General features: G+C 37.0%; 1 long non-coding RNA gene across 1 annotated transcript in view; it reads left to right on the forward strand.

Annotated features, from left to right (window-relative positions):
* The window catches only part of LOC123925112, a 250,482-nt gene that overhangs the window by 36,073 nt on the left and 191,313 nt on the right, over positions 1-23,096 (forward strand). The gene's annotated exons all lie outside the window — the stretch shown is intronic.

A 23,096-nucleotide genomic window follows, 5' to 3' on the forward strand; every position in this document is an offset into this window, starting at 1 on the left:
GTTAGCGAGGTTGTGGAGAAAGAGGAACCCCCCTACACTGTTGGTGGGAATGCAAGCCTGCAGCCACTCTGGAAAACAATATGGACATTCCTCAAAAAGTTGAAAATAGAGCTACCCTATGACCCAGCAATTGCACTACTGGGTATTTACCCTAAAGATACAAATGTAGTGATCTGAAGGGGCACGTGCACCTGAATGTTTATAGCAGCAATGTCCACAATAGCCAAACTATGGTAAGAACCTAGATGTCCATCAACAGATGGATGGATAAAGAAGAGGTGTATGTATATATACAGTGGAATACTATGCATCAAGAGAAATGAAATATTGCCATTTGCAACAATGTGGATGGAACTAGGGGGTACTATGCTGAGCGAAATATGTCAATCAAAGAAAGACAATTATCATATGATCTCCCTGATATGAGGAATTTGAGAGGCAATGTGGGGGACTTGGGGGGTAGGAAAGGAATAAATGAAACAAGATGGGATTGGGAGGGAGACAAACCATAAGAGACTCAATCTCACAAAACGGAGGGTTGTCGAGGGGTGGGGGTAGGGGGTAGGTATAGGGTGGTTGGGTTATGGACATTGGGGAGGGTATGTGCTATGATGAGTGCTGTGAAATGTGTAAGCCTGATGATTCACAGACCTGTACCCCTGGGGCAAATAATACATTATATGTTAATTAAAATTATTTTTAAAAAGATCATTTACCAGTCATATTGGGATGGGATTTATTCTTGGGATTCAAGGATGGTTTGGTGGTCACAAATCAACATGATATACCATATCAACAAAACAAAGGATAAAAATTATATTATCATCTCAGTAGATTCAGAGAAAGCATTTGACAAAGTACGACATCCATTCATCATAAAAACTGCCAATAAAGTGAGCTTAAAGGGAACATACTTGAACATAATAAAGCTCATATATGAAAACCCACATCTAATGATCTCAATGGTGAAAAACTGAGAGCTTTTCCTCTAAGATTATAACAAGACAAGTATGTCCCTCTCATCACTTTTATTCAACATAGTACTAGAAGTCCTACGGTTAGCAACCAGGTAAGAAAAAGAAATAAGAAGCAACTCTATTGGTAAAGAAAAAGTTAACCTTTTATTATTTGAAGAGGATGTGATACTGTAGAAAACTCTAAAGGTGCCACCAAAAAATTACCAAAAGTAATAAATGAATTCAGTAAAGTTATGGAATACAAATTCACCCAGAAGTTGGTAGCATTTCTATACACTCATAACAAAGTAGCAGAAAGAGAAATTGAGAAAACAACTCCACTTATGATTGCACCAAAAAATAAATTTAACTGAAGAGGTAAAAGATCTGAACTCTGAAAACTATAAAATACTGATAAAAGAAATTGAAGATGACACAAAAAAATGGAAAGATACTCCATGCTCATGGATTGGAAGAATTAATATCATTAAAATGTCCATATTATTTAAAGCAGTCTGCAGATTCAGTGCAATCCCTAGCAAAGTACCAACAGCATTTTTCTCAAAACTAGAAGAAATAATACTAAAATTTGTGTGGAACCACAAAAGACCCCAAATAGCCAAAACAATCTTGAGAAAGCAAAACAAAGCTGGAGGTATCAGGATTCCAGATTTCAAGATATACTATAAAGCTTATAGTAATCAAAACAGTATGGTACCGACACAAAAATGGACACATAGATCAATAGAACAGAGTAAAGCCCAGAAATAAGCCCATGATTATATGGTGAATTATTCTGAGACAAAGGAGGCGAGAGTGTCCAATGGGGAAAATACAGCCTCTTCAAAAAATAGTGCTGGGAAAACTGGATGGCTGCATTTAAAACAATGAAACTAGACTACTTTGCAACACCATACACAAAAATAAGATGGATTAAAGACCTAGATGTGAGACCTGAAATCATAAAAATCCTAGAAGAGAGCACAGGCTGTAATTTCTCTGACATTAGCTGTGGGAACATTTTTCTAGATATGTCTCCAGAAAGGGGCCCTGGGGAAAGTGAAGTGGGAACTTAGGTTGGGAAACATAATCTCAGGTCCTATCTAAATCTCCATGTGCGAGCAGGGTTTCATACTATAAAATGCCTAGGCAGCAACTCAAAAACTGCTGTTTTCTCATCATATAGTACAAGAGACTTCATATATATATATTCCTCTCCAGGCTCCATAAATACAAAGGTTAGGCCTTTTTATCGAGCATTTATTATTTGCCAGTCACAATGTCTAGTGTCATTTATTATTTGATCCATACAGTAGTCAATTGGTCCTTTTGCTGACCTCAGTTTACAGACAATGGGAACTGGGACATAAAGAGGTTAGGTAGGTTTGTCAAAGGTGCCCCAGGTCAGAAAAGGCAGTGCCGGGCCTGAAATGGAGCTCTGGCCTCAAGAGATGAACTTTTAGCCACTGCACCCTATGATAGGGTTATTAGAATGGCAATTATGATATTCATTCATTTTGAAGGGAATAAAATATAGATTCATTACTCACAAACAGTGAAGTTGTCTGGAGGTAATAGTTTCTCTGAGAACTGCAACAAATTGTTCGGACTCCAATATTTGCCATTTCAGAGATGAGACTAATTATAAAAACTGCTTGCGTTATCCTATAATCAGTTATGCCTTAAGTAGTATAACTGCACATTGGGAAGAATAGTAGTCTCCCTCAGATGCAAGTTTCCTCAAATAGAAGAGCAAAGGAGTCAGATATCTACTTAAAACCTGAGAAGAAGTTGCTCTGTATCATTTATTAAGGAGTGTAAAAGGGGTGAGGAAGTTAGCCTTTTGCTTCTCTTGATATATAATGACAGTGCTTGAGAATTCCATCAACTTATACATATTTTTACTCTTCATATTTAAAATATGTACTACTGCAGGCAGGATCCACACTATTTGTCTTTAAGTATGGAATATTAGAACAAATTTTTCCCCAGACAGATGCTAGAATTTTCAAATAATTTAAAACAGAATGTTCTTCTGCTCCTTGTTGGAGCTTCACCCTGGTGGAAACTTTTTACAGACCTATAGGCAAGGCTAATTTAGTGGCTTGCATCTTTGCTCATATTTGTCTGTTCTTAATAAGATCAGTTTTTAATTTGGGGAATGACATCTTTTTTGGCTCTTTACATGAGCATGAATGTCCCAAGCTCCTGATGATTTGTAAACCACAAGATACAGCAGCTGAAATGCATTAATTTAGTAATAAATACAGGAACCAGTTTGATCTTATAAAGTATGCATTATGCAAATATCTCACACTGAATAGTGGTCCTAATAGTGACAGTGTTTCAGCCATAGCTGATTTTCCAGAGTACTTCAAGAGAGTTTTTGCATGTAATTTTCAAATTCCAAGTTATTTCCAGGATAACTCAGTCTGTAAGATTTTTCTGTTTACCCCTTACCATGTTTTAGCTTTCATAGTGTTGCTGAATGTCTACCTAAGCAAAGCATGGAAGGAATCTTGAATCACAGAATCAGCAATGGAAGTATCTGTGATATCTCAATCTCCTAAAAATGGGGAAAGGGAAAAGTATTTAGGGTGGGCTAAAGGGCAAAGGAGACCATTAAAGGACTTCTTGGAGGTAGATAAAACCAAATAATTATAGAGGAGTCCATTGAATTCGACTATCTTTTAGGCCTCCCCATAAGCATTTCATTTTAGATATCTGCATCTTGTATGCATCTCAGACTTAACACATACAAAACCAAACTCTTTTTTTTTAAATATTTTATTTATTTATTTGACAGAGATCACAAGTAGGCAGAGAGGCAGGTAGAGAGAGAGGAGGAAGCAGGCTCCCTGCTGAGCAGAGAGCCCGATATGGGGCTCCATCCCAGAACCCTGGGATCATGACCTGAGCGGAAGGCAGAGGCTTTAACCTGTGAGCCAGTCAGGCGCCCCCAAAACCAAACTCTCGATCTGACTTGCCCTAAATAGGCCCTGCCAAGGTCTTCCGCATTTCATTTTATGTTAACTTTTCCTAGTTGTTCAGCCCAAACATTAAGAGGTCATTTTTGATTTGCCTTCGCTTTCTCTCTCTCTGTCTCCCCTCTTGCTGGCTCTACCTTACATTCATGTGTTATTTTTCATCACAATAATTATCATCTTCTAAATAATTTACTTATTTATTTGCCTCTACTACAGTATAGATCCCATGATAGTAGGAGTTTTTTATCTATTTGTTCACTGATATGACCTCAGGAAACAAAAACATTATTTGGAATGTAGTAGGTGTAGGTGCTTAATAAGTAAACGTTGAATGAATGAATGAAGATATGAATAAATTGTGCTGAAATGTGACTGTGGCCTAATCTCTCCACTAATTTTGGCATGATAGCCCCCAGGCAAGAAGTAATAACAGCCAATTCCTGTTGGGTGTTTGTGTATCAGAACATGCCTAAGGTTAAATGTTAGTAGGGGTAGAAGAAAATTGGTTTGTATGATTTGATCATTTTTCCTGTGTTGTATGACTCCTCTCTTTTTATAATAGGGATAACAGATTGACTATAGGATTTTAGAGGTAAAGATGAAATTTATAGGTAAAAATTATTTTTTTCATTCTTTTTTTTTTTTTAAAGATTTATTTATTTGACAGTTAGAGATTACAAGTAGGCAGAGAGGCAGGCAGAGAGAGAGGAGGAAGCAGGCTCCCCGCTAAGCAGAGAGCCTGAGGCGGGGCTCGATCCCAGGACCCTGGGATCATGACCTGAGGTGAAGGCAGAGGCTTCAACCCGCCGAGCCACCCAGGCGCCCCTAGGTAAAAATTATTTTTATCTAGAGTTTTTGAGTCAAATCTCAAGCCAAGAATCAACAGATGAGCTCAAAGAAATGCGGTGGGAATACTTCAGAACTTTTTAAAATCAAGATCCATATGAACAAGTCTGTATGTATGCAAGGGTTGTGGGTAGTGATGCTGGTACTGCTAGTTGGGGTGAAAAATGTATGTTTCTGAACTTCTGTGATTCATCTCTGATTGGAAAAGTAGCACCATACTTGCGTGCTCAATCCCCTAGTAGGTCTCATAATGGACCGAGGGAAACCTCCGTGTAGAAAATGCCCAAAGAAGAGAAAGGTGTGAAGGACTTTAGAGGTTCTAATCTACTATGCATTAATAAAGGAGCTATCCTTCCTTCTTTTCCCCCATAGTTTATAAAGGTCTCCCTTCCATTTTTCAAATTTCCTTTTGTTTTTTCATTTCTTTATAACAATTTATGATTTATCTGGATTTTCCATTAATATTTTGTGTGTTGAGGGACACAGTGTTTTAAGTCCTGTGATTCTCCTGTGCCTAAACTAAGTTTCTATATTATATCATACATGGAAACTGTAGCCAGGAGTTAAAAATCTGGCAGTTAAAAACTTGGATTCAGTACAGGTTTTCTAATGTTCCTTGGAATCTCTCAGTATGACCTCTTGATGGGTAAGTGTCTTGCTCTCTCTTTTGTAATTCCTAGGGGTTTCAAAGTTGGAAGTCAAAGAAATACAGAACTGATGATGCAACTTTATTTGGAAAAGGTGTCATTTTATTTCTACATATTTCAGATGTGTGTGTGTATGTGTTTTATGAACAATTAAACCTATAAATATATTAAAAGAAAAAGCTACATATAAATCTGTGCATATTTTCAAAAACCTCCTAGCTTGAAAGCATAAAATGTCTTCTGTCTTTATGTTAGATTTCAGCTTCTTTTATTACTCTACAGGAGATTCCCAACCTGGGAACAAAAGCACTTGCACATGTGTTGCTGAAGTTTGGTTCAGAGAAAGGAAAAAAAGAGAAGTTAATGGCAAGGAGCTAAGAGAGAATTTTTTGAGAGGCTATCATTGTTCAAGTACTATGTTAGGTGCTCCATTCACCTTATTCTCTTTAATACCACAATCCTATGAGGTAGCTGTTTATTCCCCCTAACTGGATAACAGAAAATAACTCTTTTTTCCCTTTACTGAGTAAGGAAAGTACATATGAAATTATGTAGCTGGTCTAAAGTTCTGTAGAGATTGTAGCTATACAGGGTCAAAGCTGCCTAGGCTTGTGTAACTTGGAAACGCATATTCTTTCAACTTTAAAAAAAAATGATTTTTAAAATTTATTTATTTGACACACAGAGACATCACAAGCAGGCTGAGAGGCAGAGAGAGAGAGAGAGAGAGAGGAGGAAATAGGCTCTCTGCTGAGCAGAGAGCCCCAAGCAGGGCTGGATCCCAGGACCCTGAGATCATGACCTGAGCGGAAGGCAGAGGCTTAACCCGCTGAGCCACTCAGGCACCCCATATCTTTCAACTTTATCATGCAAAAATGGGAGTCCCAAGGATTTAAATAATAAAAATATTCTTGTTTTGTGGCCCAAGCACTGACTCACTTGCTTCCCTTGCTATTATCTCTACATGGTTTGTTATGAATCATGGTACCATCTCCTAGACTTTTTCTCTGCCATCTCTGTAGTCATTTCTTTATTGAGTTTTATCAAGGTTTTTTGTTTTTGTTTTTGTTTTTCTGTCAGTTAAATTGAAATGTCTTTTTTTTTTTTTTTTTTAAGCTGTCCTTTTTCAGTCCCTGCCCCGCTCCCCACCCATGGAATCCTTTCAGTATAAACAGGATTCCACACAGAAGCTCTGGTAAAACTCTGGCTAAACAAAGATTTAAGTAAGATTTAATGAGAATACAGAGGGAAACCAGACCCAAGTGGTTCTGAGTACTTTCTTAGAAGAATTGGGATAGGCACTAGCATGAAGAACTGTGTCATTTTAAGGATATATCCTCCCTTTAATATCCTCATGGGAATTCATATCACAAATAACAAAGAACCCAAGACTGTTTCATTTTATGAGGTATGGTATGGGGGTGGGATAGGAACTTAGCACTTTACAAGTTACTGTTCCTACATTTTCTAATCTCCATCAACCTAGGTAAGAGAAGGAGCTAGTATAAGGTATGGGTGGACATAGAAGGTTATACAGTGTTTTAAAATATATTATTTTATTCAATCTTTATAACAAATGTGTGAAGTGGATAGTGCAGTATATTAATTGGCTTTGCAAGGAACTCCCAAATCTCAGCAGCTTGCAACAATACAGTTTATTTGTCATAGACATTTTATGGAGGATATAGAACGGTACATCTCTGATTTTTGTGTCCTCTTCGTTCTGGAATCCAGGCTGAAAAGGTAGCCTCCTTATGGAGGTGTTATTCTCATGGCAAAAGTTGGAACAAATGTCACATTGTGTTGGACAAAACATGCCATATGTCCAGGCCCAAAGACTGTGAAAATGTGTACTCCTCCCACGGACAGATAGTAACATAATATACCACAGGCAGATTTTATTATTGTGATTATCCTTATTTTACAGAAGTAGAAACTAAGGCATAGAGAAGTTAGATGAATTGCCTAAGCTCACAGTACTGACAAGTGGTCAAGGCCAATTCAAAATTTAAGTCTGACCCAACAGCATTACTTTTTATATTATACCAACAAGAATGGTATTTCTTTCATTTATCCACTTAACTTTGTTGATGACATTTCCCTTGAGAACAGTTTTCTTCCTAATGACCTACTAGAAAATTAATGTAGCTAACCCAATGTCCATTATGTTTCCATCTCTTCCAGTCTTCCAATGAATGGCTTTAACATAAGCCTTGAAATTCAGATGATTTCTGTGTGAGGGAAGTCAGTATTTTAAAAAGTTACAGATAGCCCAGTTTTGGAGAAAGTGTAAATTTGAAAAAAATCCCTTTTCAAATCTGGAACTGAAATAATTATAGTTTAATAAAAAATTTTATCCTAAATCCTATATTTCTTTGTATCAGTTAAAGACATTGTCTATGAAAGAAAGCCAAATGTAATTTATAATGGTGGTTGTGTGGACTTTCACTGATAAGGAATTGTATAAGCATGTTCAGAATAGGGAGCATTATTAACTGAAGTGGTGATGTGACCCTGGTTTGTTTCCAGCCCAGTCTCCCCTGAATTTTCCAAACCTCAAGCTAACAGGGCTGCTAACGTCCCAGAATACTTAGATCTCTCCACTTTCTTGTCTCTGGGTGGTGGTTTAGTGTATTTTCCACCAGCCTGAAATGCTCCACCTTCCCAACCAGGTCTGATCCTAACAATCTGTCAAGACTTCATTCTTAAATGTTTTGTGCTTCAGGAAGCCTTTTCCCATACAATCAAATACAAATAGAAATCTTCAAAAAATGTTTTGCTTGAACTCTGGTATTCTTTCTTCCCCCTTTGCCCAATATCTTTCCCCTAACAGATATCTGTGCAACAAATCATTCTTTTTTTTCCCCTAAGCTTTTATTTATGTATTTGACAGACAGAGATCACAAGTAGGCAGGGAGGCAGGCAGAGAGAGGAAGGGAAGCAGGCTTCCTGCTGAGCAGAGAGCCTGATGCGGGGATGCGGGGCTGGATCCCAGGACCCTGGGATGGATCATGACCTGAGCCAAAGGCAGAGGCTTTAACCCACTGAGCCACCCAGGCGCCCCTCTTTTTTTTTTTTTTTTTAAATGGAAGTAAGCTGAACTATTATATTTGCTAAATTGAAGTTTTCATGTGGAGTTGATGCATGCATCTATTTATTCAACAAATAGTTATCAAATGCCTACATTTATAAGGCACAATTAACTTGTTAAAGCTGACTTAGCTATAGAGTGATGAATTCAGGATTCAAATCAAGAATGGTCTGACACCAGGGCACCTGGGTGGCTCAGTGGGTTAAGCCGCTGCCTTCGGCTCAGGTCATGATCTCAGGGTCCTGGGATCGAGTCCCGCATCAGGCTCTCTGCTCAGCAGGGAGCCTGCTTCCCTCTCTCTCTCTCTCTCTGTCTGCCTCTCTATCTACTTGTGATCTCTCTCTGTCAAATAAATAAATAAAATCTAAAAAAAAAAAAAAAAGAATGGTCTGACACCATAGCCAGTACTCTTAACCACTCATAGATATCAAAAACTAGAGATTCTCATATGCTAGATAGCTTCACTGCTGGGCAGATATTAATCTTTCTTTCCCTTAAAAACTGTATAAAGTATTTTTCCCAATGCCTTTTTAAGCTCCTGATTAATCTTGTTTCTAAAATTGCCATTAAAAATCTGACACTTTTTTTTTTTCTGGCCCTCTTTAAGAAAAAAAGAAGAAGAAACTACAAACATTTAAAAAAATGACAGTTAGGGTGCCTGGGTGGCTCAGTGGGTTAAACCTCTGCCTTCGGCTCAGGTCATGATCTCAGGGTCCTGGGATCAAGTCCCGCATCAGGCTCTCTGCTTGGCAGGGAGCCTGCTTCCTCCTCTCTCTCTCTGCCTGCCTCTCTGTCTGCTTGTGATTTCTCTCTGTCAAATAAATACATAAAATCTTAAAAAAAAAAAAGACATTTAACATAGGAAAAGAAATCATGACAATTTACTTGAACTTGGAGGTTCAGATCCCTTTTTTCCTAAGTCATCTTGAGACAATTTACCAGAAATGCTTACATTAAAAGGCTTCCTTATTGACACCTGTTTCTCCTTTTCACCTGGAATACTTCACAGCTCCTGTCTACTCCCAGCACTCCAGAAACTCTGCATGTGAGGTTTTATTCATTTTCCGGCAAGTCTACCCTTGGTCTCAACAGTTTAAAAATCATGGTCAAATTGCATTGGTTTTAGTCTCAGATGAGTTTTTGTTTTTTTTTTTTTAAAGATTTTTTATTTACTTATTTGACAGAGAGAGATCACAAGTAGGCAGAGAGGCAGGCAGAGAGAGAGGGAAGCAGGCTTGCTGCTGAGCAGAGAGCCTGATGCGGGACTCGATCCCAGGACCCTGAGATCATGACCTGAGCCGAAGGCAGCGGCTTTAACCACTGAGCCACCCAGGCGCCCCTCAGATGAGTTTTTGAGTTAATTTTGTGGACTCCTTGTTACTTTTTTCCCAGGAAATAGAGATGTTTATTAGGAATGGCTCTTGAGACACACAAAAAATTTTTCCGTAGTGTTGGATGAACTACTGTCATTGTAGAAACCATTTGGTATGAATATAGTCTCCTTTTGGAAATACATAGAACATAAAATAATGAAAATCTGTTCTTAAATGAATAATGCTGTCACTAAGGGATTTAACTGAAGTTTATATGGCTCAGACACTGTGTTCAGAATAACAGAACCCAAAATCAGTCACTTAGATTTTAAAAAATCTTGTAAATGACTACACTTCGCTGAAGGATTTAAGTAATTTTTTTCCTTAAAGCTTTGTTGAAGTATGTTGGCCCTGCTAAGACCGCTGGAAATTAGTTGTCTTTGGTGTAGTATTAAAAAATGGCAGCAGAGGGCCTCATTGCAATGCGCTAGATTTTTTTCTTCAAGAAAGAACATTTTCTTTCCTTTGCTTGGCGTGTGTTCTCTTATTCTGAAACTTGTAATATATTATTTGAAAAACAGATCTTTTAAATACCAATTTTACTATATTAGAATGGAGAGTGCAATTTAAGCCTAAAAACTCTTAACCTTTTTTTCTTGGTTCCTCTAAAGATGTTGAAATTTTGACGTCTTTCTTCATTTCCTTCCACAACAGTAAGGAATTATATACTCTCATTTGACTTTTCCATGAAGGCTGTTACTTTCTTTCTTAAGCTCATCCATTTTGTTGGCAAATTATTATGAGAACACATTCATGTGGATTATGATACTTAATTCAAAGGATCAGAAAAATTACATGGCAAGAGTTTATAACATATTCTCATATATTTTACATCTTCCAATAGCCTTTCAGCTATTTGTGCTCAATTTCTAACAAAATTATTTTTCATAATTAAAAAAAAGCTGTAGGTTAAAGCTATATAGTATTGAACCTCATTCAAAAGGAATGAGGTTGAGTATATGTGATCTATTAAGTAAAACAGCCTTACTTATTTTGTGGGGTCATCTTGTGATTACTTTGACTCTGATCAGGACAGATGATGGCACTGAAAATAAATGGATTGTCTGAGGTGAAAGTTAGTGCCCCCTGAATGTGTGGACACAGGTTTATACTTAAACACAAATGAGTTCCTTTATAACACTATGGTCTAGCAGACCATAATATTTTTGGTCAGTCTGGGTTCTGTGGTTAAATATATTTATTTTTATAGTTTCAACCTGGTTTCTTATAATTATGTTCGTAGAGTTTTATTTTTTATCTTCTCCAGCCATCATTTGTTCTCACTTAAATAAGCACAGTTCTAGAATCCTGCTTTAAAAAAAAAAATTCTAATAATCAAAAAGGACTTGTTTTGAGATGAAAGCGTTTCAGGATAATGAATTATTGTTAATTACAGATTTCAGAATCCTTGTGTCTTAAGGAACTTGAATAATTTAACTATTAGAGAATATGAACATTGTATAAAAAGAACCAATATTTTATTGAGGTTAAATGAATATGTAACATTACATAGAAACATGTAAAATTGTATAGAAACACATAAAGTAAACATATAAACATTATATAGAAATATTATATAGAAATGCTATGTAGAAAAGGGCCTCCATATAAATTTTAGATAGGAAATATTTAACCATTATATAGAAAAGGACCAATATTTATTGAGATTAGCTGAGCATTTATTTTGTATATATTTGTTGTGATCCACAAAACAAAATGCTAATAATAATGGCTACCAGTTAGACATTTAGACTATGTCCTACTATTAACTTTCTGAGATAAAACATCATATACTCTGATCATGCTTTCTGATAAAGCATTATATAACAACACAACTGGACAAACTGTTGAAAACAACCATTTCAGGGTTTTGAATTGACCAAAGATATACAATAAGATGAGAAGCAATTTTTTGGGGGGGGGGTATTTAATTTTTTAATTTTTTATTTTTATAAATATATAATGTATTATTAACCCCAGGGGTACAGGTCTGTGAATTGCCAGGTTTACACACTTCACAGCACTCACCATAGCACACACCCTCCCCAATGTCCATAACCCCACTACCCTCTCCCTACCTCCCTCCCCCTGGCCACCCTTAGTTTGTTTTGTGACATTAAGAGTCTCTTATGGTTTGTCTCCCTCCTGATCCCATCTTGTTTCATTTATTCTTTTCCTACCCCCCAAACCCCCCACATTGCATCTCCACTTCCTCATATCAGGGAGATCATGTGATAGTTGTCTTTCTCCGACTGACTTATTTCGCAAAGCATGATATTGTCTAGTTCCATCCTTGTCGTCGCAAAAGGCAAGATTTCATTTCTTTTGATGGCTGCATAGTATTCCATTGTGTATATATACCACATCTTCTTTATCCATTCATCTGCTGATGGACATCTAGATTCTTTCCATAGTTTGGCTATTGTGGACATTGCTGCTATAAACATTCAGGTGCACGTGCCCTTCGGATCACTACATTTGTATCTTTAGGGTAAATACCCAGTAGTGCAATTGGTAGGTTGTAGGGTAGCTCTATTTTCAACATTTTAGGAACCTCCATGCTGTTTTCCAGAGTGGCTGCACCAGCTTACATTCCCACCAACAGTGTAGGAGGGTTCCCCTTTCTCTGCATCCTCGCCAGCATCTGTCATTTCCTGACTTGTTAATTTTGGCCATTCTGACTGGTGTGAGGTGGTATCTCATTGTGATTTTGATTTGTATTTTCCGGATGCTGAGTGATGTGGAGCACTTTTTGATGCTGAGTGATGTGGAACACTTTTTCATGTGTCTGTTGGCCATCTGGATGTCTTCTTTGCAGAAATGTCTGTTCATGTCCTCTGCCCCATTTCTTGATTGGATTATTTGTTCTTTGGGTGTTGAGTTTGCTAAGCTCTTTATAGATTTTGGATACTAGCCCTTTATCTGATACATGGTTTGCAAGTATCTTCTCCCATTCTGTCAGTTGTCTTTTGGTTTTGTTAACTGTTTCCTTTGCTGTGCAAAAGCTTTTGATCTTATTGAAGTTCCAAGTGTTCATTTTTGCCTTTGCTTCCCTTGCCTTTGGCGATGTTCCTAGGAAGAAGTTGCTGCGGCTGAGGTCGAAGAGGTTGCTGCCTGTGTTCTCCTCAAGGATTTTGATGGGTTTCTTTATCACATTGAGGTCCTTCATACATTTTGAGTCTATTTTCATGTATGTTATAAGGAAATGGTCCAGTTTCATTTTTGTGCATTTAGCTGTCCAATTTTCCCAACACCATTTGTTGAAGAGACTGTCTATTCTATTGGACATTCTTTCCTGCTTTGCTGAGGATTAGTCAACCATAGAGTTGAGGGTCTCACAGCAAATATCCTCCTCAATGGGAAAAAGCTTGCAGCCTTCCCGTTGAGATCAGGAACACGACAAGGATGCCCACTCTCACCACTCTTGTTCAACATAGTATTAGAAGTCCTAGCAACAGCAATCAGACAACAAAGAGAAATAAAAGGCATCCGAATTGGCAATGAAGAAGTCAAACTCTCTCTCTTCGCCGATGACATGATTCTTTATATGGAAAACCCAAAAGACTCCACCCCCAAACTACTAGAACTCATACAGCAATTCAGGAACGTGGCAGGATGCAAAGTCAATGTACAGAAATCAGTGACTTTCTTACACTAACAATGAAAATACAGAAAGGGAAATTACAGAATCGATTCCATTTACTATAGCACCAAGAACCATAAGATACCTGGGAATAAACCTAACCAAAGAGGTAAAGGATCTGTACTCGAGGAACTACAGAACACTCGTGAAAGAAACTGAAGAAAACACAAAAAGATGGAAGACCATTCCATGCTCTTGGATCGGGAGAATGAACATTGTTAAAATGTCTGTACTGCCTAGAGCAATCTATACTTTTAATGCCATTCCGATCAAAATTCCACCAGTATTTTTCAAAGAGCTGGAGTAAACAATCCTAAAACTTGTATGGAATCAGAAGAGACCCCGAATTGCTAAGCAAATGTTGAAAAACAAAAACAAAACTGGTGGCATCACCTTACCTGATTTCATGATTTACTACAAAGCTGTGATCACCAAGACAGCATGGTACTGGCATGAAAACAGACATATAGACCAGTGGAACAGAGTAGAGAGCCCAGATATGGACCCTCAACTCTATGGTCAACTAATCTTCGACAAAACAGGAAAAAATATACAATGGAAAAAAGACAGTCTCTTCAATAAATGGTGCTGGGTAAACTGGACAGCGATATGTAGAAGAATGAAACTCAAACATTCTCTTACACCATACACAAAGATAAACTCGAAATGGATAAAAGGCCTCAACATGAGAATCCTAGAGGAGAACATAGGCAGTAACTTCTTCGATATCAGCCACAGCAACTTCTTTCAAGATATGTCTCCAAAGGCAAAGGAAACAAAAGCAAAAATGAACTTGTGGGACTTCATCAAGATCAAAAGCTTTTGCACAGCAAAGGAAACAGTCAACAAAACAAAAAGGCAACCCACGGAATGGGAGACGATATTTGCAAATGACAGTACACACAAAAGGTTGATAGCCAGGATCTATAAAGAACTCCTCAAACTCAACACACCCAAAACAGATAATCATATCAAAAAATGGGCAGAAGATATGAACAGACACTTCTCCAGTGAAGACATACAAATGGCTATCAGACACATGAAAAAATGCTCATCATCACTAGCCATCAGGGAGATTTAAATTAAAACCACTTTGAGATATGACCTGACACCAGTTAGAATGGCCAAAATTAGCAAGACAGGAAACAACGTATGTTGGAGAGGTTGTGGAGAAAGGGGAACCCTCTTCCACTGTTGGTGGGAATGCAAGTTGGTGCAGCCACTTTGGAGAACAGTGTGGAGATTCCTCAAGAAATTAAAAATAGAGCTTCCCTATGACCTTGCAATTGCATTGCTGGGTATTTACCCCAAAGATACAGATGTAGTGAAAAGAAAGGCCATCTGTACCCCAATATTTATTGCAGCAATGGTCACGGTCGCCAAACTGTGGAAAGAACCAAGATGCCCTTCAACGGATGAATGGATAAGGAAGATGTGGTCCATATACACGATGGAGTATTATGCCTCCATCAGAAAGGATGAATACCCAACTTCTGTAGCAGCATGGACGGGACTGGAAGAGATTATGCTGAGTGAAATAAGTCAAGCAGAGAGAGTCAAGTATCATATGGTTTCATTTATTTGTGGAGCATAACAAAGAACATGGAGGACATGGGAAGATGGAGAGGAGAAGGGAGTTGAGGGAAATTGAAAGGGGAGGTGAACCATGAGAGACTATGGATTCTGAAAAAGAACCTGAGGGTTTCAAAGGGGCGGGGGGTGGGAGCTTGGGGGAACCAGGTGGTGGGTAATAGGGAGGGCACGTTTTGCATGGAGCACTGGGTGTCGTGCAAAAACAATAAATATTGTTACGCTGAAAAAAATAAATAAATAAAAATTAAAAAAAAAAAAGAGTTGAGGGTCTATTTCTGGGCTCCATATTCTTTTCCATTGATCCGTGTGTCTGTTTTTGTGCCAGTACCATACTGTCTTGATGATGACAGCTTTGTAATAGAACTTGAAGTCTGGAATTGTGATGCCACCAACTTTAGCTTTCTTTTTCAATATTCCTTTGGCTATTCGAGGTCTTTTCTGGTTCCATATAAATTTTAGAATTATTTTTTCCATTTCTTTGAAAAAATGGATGAGATTTTGATAGGGATTGCATTAAATGTGTAGATTGCTTTAGTTAGCATAGACATATTCACAATATTTGTTCTTCCAATCCATGAGCATGGAACATTTTTCCATTTCTTTGTGTCTTCCTTAATTTCTTTTGTGAGTACTTTGTAGTTTTCTGAGTATAGATAGATTCTTTGCCTCTTCGGTTAGGTTTATTCCTAGATATCTTATAGTTTTGGGTGCAATTGTAAATGGGATTGACTCCTTAGTTTCTCTTTCTTCTGTCTTGTTGTTGGTGTAAAGAAATGCAACTGATTTCTGTGCATTGATTTTATATCCTGATACTTTACTGAATTCCTGTACAAGTTCTAGCAGATTTGGAGTGGTATCTTTTGGGTTTTCCACATACAATATCATATCATCTGCAAAGAGTGATAATTTGACTTTGAGAAGCAATTTTTTATGAAAAAGATAACTGAATGTCAAATAAGAACAGTGGGAGTCTGGCATTTTTGCCCGAGGCTTCTCCCGTCCACACCCACCCCCATGCTGGATCTGAACAGATATGTACAGGGCACTGCAAAACAAAAGCCAGCAGCTTCCTTGCAGAGAGGATTCACTCAGTTTGGAGCAGAGTGTAGAAAGACTTCTCATTCAACAATGTTGTCAGTAAAAGTACCAATTTTGGTGGCAAATGAAGGAGGAAAACCAAAGTTTCAGGTAGCATGAGGCTGCAGTAAACAGTGGACTAACAGACTAGCCTGACCTTTATCAGGGAGACGAGGGAAATGAGACAGCCACAGATGGCTACAGTAAGCTCTCCACAAATCCACTCAGGAGAGACTGGAGAACCCCCAAATCCCTTCCTGGCTAAGCACGAGACTGTATGCCTGCACAGAGTTGATGCCAGAAGGGTGGGAAGTAAAATCCAGGGCATTATTGAAAACTGATTGATTAATCCAATGATAAAACTTTCTTTAGGTTAAAAAAAACTTTTTTTAGGTCTAAAATGCCATGATAGGATTATAGAATTCTTTCTGTTTTTGTAAATTCTTTGTAATTTCTAAATATTTAACTTAGAAATACATGGAATAGGGAATAGTTTCTTGAACTCTGAATTGTCATTCTTTGAAATCTCTCCTCACCTACAGAATAAAACTCTTAATTACCCTTACTGCTTCTTTTAAGGTTAGAGCACTATCAATAGAGAACTTCAGAATGTTTTAATGGCTAATATTTATTGAGCACCTATTATTAGATCAATGCTATGCTGATTTTAAACATTTTATGTCATTTAATTCTGTAATGTCCTTATGGTAAGATTAGTCCCATTACCTGGTGGGGAGATTGGAGCTTAAGTAGAATAAATAACGTTTCCAAGGTTACAACAGCTAAGAAGTGTAATAGGTGGAATGCAGCTTGAGACGATATGATTTCCAAATTCTTATTCTTAAATACTATGCTATATTTTCAGATGATGGTGATATAGAATATAAAGTATTTTTATTTATTTATAAAAATATATTTTATATTTTCCTTTGAGTGTAATAACACAATCTCATACTAATCAAGTGAACTTATGTAAAGTTATTGGTAAGTTAAGTAGGCATATACTTTATCCTTTAAGAAAACCTTTATATTAAGGAGAATTTCAAACAGATTTGAAAGTAGATAGTATAATAATCCTTCATATATGAATCCATCAACAGCTTTGAGTTTCTTCAATAAATGCTAATATTACTGCTTGCTATGCTAATCTTCATTACAAAAGGGAACTAATTATAAACTAATTTTTGTAGGTTAAATACTAGTCACTTTTAAATTTGGAATTAAAAATTTCAATAATTGATTTTACTAGAATATTTCCTTTTGGATTGGACACACATAGTATTTTTTCAAAAGTAGACAACTCAGTGAAAACAACATATGGAGTAAGAGGAGTAGGCAGGTGGAAATATTCAGTGAATATTTTGGCATAATGAAGTAAATAACTAGAAGGTAGCTGAATGAAGCTGCAGAATCTGGTTGCTTTAAGACATTGTCTCTGACTATGGGCCCATCAATCACCCATGGTCTAGTTTTGTTTTTATTTTCTTTTTAATTTCTAATTTTCTAATTTTTAGGGCAGTTTAAGTTCACAACAAAAAAGTTGAGCAGAGTACAAATAATTCCCATATATCCTCTATCCCCACATGCATAGCCTCCCACACTGTGGACATCCCTTACTAGAGTAGTTCATTTGTTACAATCAATGAACCTACATTGACATATTATTACCCAAAGTCCATAGTTTACATTAGGGTTCACTCTTGGTATTGTACATTCTTTGTGTTTTGACAAATATGTAACAACATGTATACACTATAATTATGTCATACAGAGTAGTTTCACTGCTCTAAAATCTGGATTAGCCTTTTGTTTATAACATTTTCTCTTATACACATCAGGACTGTTCTTTCTCATTTTTCTAATAATCATGTCAGGCTTTCAGCGACTTTTGGGGTGAGTAGATAACTGACAACCAGATTAAATTATTGCAACTTCTGCACAATGGTATGCAATAGAGGTGTGGTGGCTTGTGGAACTGGAAGGAATTAGTAGTATGATCAAACCTCATTCTTTTAGACCATCTACAAAAGTATTTTATGTTGCATAGAGCATTTAACTTCTTTCTTTCAAACTTTAGGACCCTTGAATAGAATGTGATATTTTAAGCCATATGTTTCTGTAATAGTCTTTAAATTCCAAATGTCAAATCTCTTTACAATAACTCTTGCTTATGACAGAAACCATTTTGTAGTTCTGCTTCTTCTTTGGCCTTATACTCTGTCCCACATTTCAGTAGTGAATGTCATTGGTAAAGCTTTGATTTATTTCTGGGAAAGTCTTCCTGGCTTTTTCTGCCTTGTTTCCTCAAGAGATTGGAAGCTATCCATATCCAGACTGTTTTCATTTTATTTGACAAATTGTTTGCATTAAAAGAATTTAGAATAATTTCAATTACTAATATCTGACTTGCTTCTCTCCTAGGCATCTGGACTCTTGTTTGCCTAGAAACTTAGAAATTACATTTTGATTATGCCCATAACTTCTTTACTTGGCTATTTAAAATTTTTCTTTTGCTTTTCAGGAAAACTAAATATCATGTTACTTAGGCTATCTCCTTTGACTTTGTAGATATGGAGTGGATGAGGCCACTGCTCATCAGAGTATAGTTTCAGATAATATCCCTCTTCTACCCTAAAGCACAGGTTGCCATATATACAATAGAGTTGTAAGGATTCTCAAAAATTCTGTTCTGCTAGAGTTATTGCTGCCATATTGGGGTGGATTTTCTCAGTTTTAACATAACTTGCAGACTCCTTTTTGTGTAATTACGAAATTTTCAAATGAATTCAAATGGAATGTTCTTCATTGTTTTCAATACTTTATTTATTTGAGAGAGAGAGAAAGAGAGTGAATGAGCAGGGGGAGGAGGAGCCAAGGGGGAGGGAAAAGGAGTGGGGAAGAATCTCCAGCAGACTCCATGCTGCACATGGAGCCCAATTTGGGGCTTAATCCCATGACCCTGAGACAATTACTGGAGCTGAAACCAAGAGTTGGATGCTTAACCAACTGAGCCACCCAGGTGCCCCTGGAAAATTTTTCATTTTAAACGTCTTAGAAAAAGCAGTATTGAACACCAGTTAAGAGTTCAGATTCTGTATTGTGAAAAACTACATGCCAACAAATTGGACGATCAAGAAGAAATGAATAAACTCCTAGAAACATATAAATTACCAAAATTGAAACAAGGAGAAAACAGAAAATTTCAGCAGAATGATAACCAGTGAAGAAATTGAATCAGTAATCAAAAAACTCTCAACAAACAAAAGTTCAAGACCAGATGGCTTCAAAAGCAAATTCTGCCAAATATTTAAAGAAGAGTTAATACTTATTCTTCTCAAAATATTCCAAAAGGTAGAAAAAAGAAGGTAAACTTCCAAGTTCATTCTGGGGGCAGCATTACCCTGATACCAAAGCCAGATGAAAACAGCTCAAAGTAAGAACTACAGACCAATATCTCTAATGAACATAGATGCAGAAATCATCAACAAAATACTAGCAAACTGAATTCAACAATACATTTAAAAAAATCAGTCATTGGGGTCAAGTGGGATTTATTTCTGGGATGCAAGGATGATATAGTATTTGCAAATCAATCAATGTGATATATCACATCAACAAGAGAAAGGATGGATACCATATGATCATTTCAATGGATGCAGAAAAATCATTTAACAGAGTACAACATAGCATTCATGATAAAAACCCTCAAGAAGGTAGGTTTAGAGGGAAAATACCTCAACGTAATAAAGGACACATATGAAAATTCACAGTTAATATCATTCTTAATGAGGAAAAACTGAGAGCTTTTCCTCTATGGTCAGGAACAGACAAGACTGTCCACTCTCACCATTTTTTCCAACATAATACTGGAAGTCCTAACCACAGTAGTAAGAACAAAAAGAAATGAAAGTCATCTAGGTCAGCAAGGAAGAAGTAAATCTTACTATTTGCAGAAGACCTAATACTATATATAAAAACCCAAAAGTATGAGAGTGGACACCCATGTCTTGTGGATCTCCAATTTTTTGAGTTTTCATCAAACCTGTTGCATATTTTCAAAATGCTCTTTCTCTATTGAGATGACCATATGATTTTTATCCTTCATTTTGTTAATGTGTATCACATTGATTGATGTGTGGATGTTGAACCATCCTTGAGCACAGAGCGACTGCCTGAAATCTGACCTATGGGCTTTGTCATTGCATTGTTATTTGTCATTACACCATCACCACCATCATCACCATAATCCCATTATTATTTCCATGTTATTCTTTCAGACCAGTACCAACTGACAGGAATACAAAAGGATCAAAAGGTAAGGTTCTTTCCTGGAAGGACTTAAAATCATTATGGGCAAAGTCCACAAACAATTCAAAGTAGCATATGTTAAGTGTTGAACGAGAGGTACACACTATAACTGTGGGTAGTATTTAGTTATGAATGAAAAGCACAGGCATTGCAACTATCTAGTCTTATTTTACATTTAATTGCTATCTGATCTTGGTCAAAGTATTTAATTTTTATTCTCTTTTATTGAATTTTAAAAATAAGCTTTTTTCCCCTTGGGAGCTGCAAAAATGGAAATGCATAGAATGTGTTGGGGGCGCCTGGGTGGCTTAGTCAGTTAAGTGTCTGACTCTTGGTTTCAGCTCAGGTCATGATCTCAGGGTCCTGAGATGGAGCCCCATGCCTGGCTCCACACTCATTGTGAAGTCTGCTCAAGATTCTTACTCCCTCTCCCTCCCCTCTGCACCTACCCCACTTGCTTGGGCTCGCTCTCTCTCTCTCTCATGTGTGCGCGCCCACATGTAAATAAATAAATAAATAAAATCTTTTAAAAATGCATAGAATGTGTTAACGATAGTATCTGGCACATAGAAATGAATCAATAAATTGTTAACAGTCCTGTAGAAAAGAAGGCCACCTATAGGGGTTGGAGATTTCATATAAGCAGAAAAAGAAAAAACAACAGGATTAAAAATGGCCTCCTTATGCATTACCTCAATTTTCTGGAATCCTTTTGCAAATAACACAGGATAGGGTGGTATAGAGTAGGGAGGAATATGTGGTGTGTTACTGAGTATCAGGTACAGAATTATATTTTCACTCATAGAAACTTTTGGTGAATGTTCCTTAAATAAAATATAACATAATTTTTATCTATCAACCTTCTGAGGCCTAAGTTGAAATTCATATGCTTCATGGTCAAAGAGGTAATTGATGTAATCAATGATAATCTGTAAAGTGGAACAGTATTGTGAGAATCGCTGCAGTCAAAGCTCTTCAAATCACAAATTTGTGGTTGCTATAATATACCCCAGGAAAGCAATAGTATCTTGAGGATACTTTCCAAGTATTATTTGTAGCTAAAGAAAAGGAAAGATTCATTTTTAATGCTTTATTTATTGGACTAGGTAATTCCTACACATATTAAACAATTTACAGAGTAAAAAATAGTCTATAGTATAATATAGTAAAATAGTCTATAGTGAATCCCTGATCTCACTGGGATCAAGATATTTCCCCCTGTTTTTAAAAGCACAAAAATCTATAGTGTGCTTATGCTTGCATTTTCACTTAACGTTTCTTACACATTTTATATTTATTCTTAAGGCTCTACATCCTGAAACATGCCATTTAAAAATAGAGTTACTCTAGTGAGCTACTGTAATGATAATAGCTAGAATTTGTTGAATACTTAATGTGTTCCATGAAGTTTACATAGATTATCTCACTTATTTCTCATAATGGCCCTGGGGAGTGGGTGCCATTATTGTGCCCATTTTAGTAGATGTGAAAAATGAGATCTAGAAATATTATTAAATGTTTTGCCTATGATCACAGAGCTAATAGGTTGGGGAGTTGACTCACATAAGGTGGTCTGATTCCAGAGCTCACACATTAAATGCTCTGTTTCCTCTAAGATTTCAAACTCTTCATTTTCAAGAAGACAACTAACTCTATATGTTATTGTATAAAAAATAGAAGATAATAAGAGGATAACAATGGTGGTGACAGAAATGGCTAATGCCTTTGTCAGTGCTGAAAGGATATCTAAGAAGACTGGAAGCTCTTGGTAGACAAGGCAGCTCTGAGGACTGAGGAGGGCAGATGAAGCTGCAGTAGGTGCTCAGGCTGTTGCAGTGGTGTCAGGGGCACCAGCAGCTATGGAGCTCAAGAGTCAAAAGATGCTACCAAGTCTGAGGACGTTGTGATGGATGCTGGCACATAATAATTCATAATAGCTGGCACATAATAGTATTCTTGTGAAGATGGTATGATTAGTCACAAGTTCTAGATGAAAAACTGAAGCTCAGATAAGTTGCCCTGTGTCTCACAGAGCTGGAAGGTGACAAGACCCAGGCTTAAAGCCTGACTCCAATACCTCCTAGAAGGAGTTGTCCTGCTTGCAGCACCTGGTGGGCACACCAGCCTTGAAACCATAGCTTTGTGTCAATTATTGGAATGGTTTGAAACTTTTTCTCTTTAAATTTTTGTAACATGTTTTAAGTGAAAGTTCATAAGAAAACCCTATATGAGATTGAAGTAGGAGTGGGTATATCCCTGTCATCCTCTCATACTGTCCACCAAGAACTTCCTGCCTTCATACATATCCTTCCCTTCCTCTAGGATCCCCAAGTGTGTTCCATATCATCAAATCTGAAACTATAATTTCTACTTCTGGGATGCGAATTATTTCTGACAACAAAACATGTTAGGACTGTTCTTCATTAATTAATAGGCTGATATGGTCTGGTCAGATTTCATGAAAACTTCTGTCCTCAGTTTTGCTTTTGTAATGTTAATTTGGGTTATATTATTGTTTCAAAGGACATAATCTGGAGCTAGAGAAAGATGCTGTTGTTTCTCAGACTGTAGTTAA

The sequence above is a fragment of the Meles meles genome, chromosome 14, assembly GCF_922984935.1.
Source record: "Meles meles chromosome 14, mMelMel3.1 paternal haplotype, whole genome shotgun sequence".
Lineage (NCBI taxonomy): Eukaryota > Metazoa > Chordata > Mammalia > Carnivora > Mustelidae > Meles > Meles meles.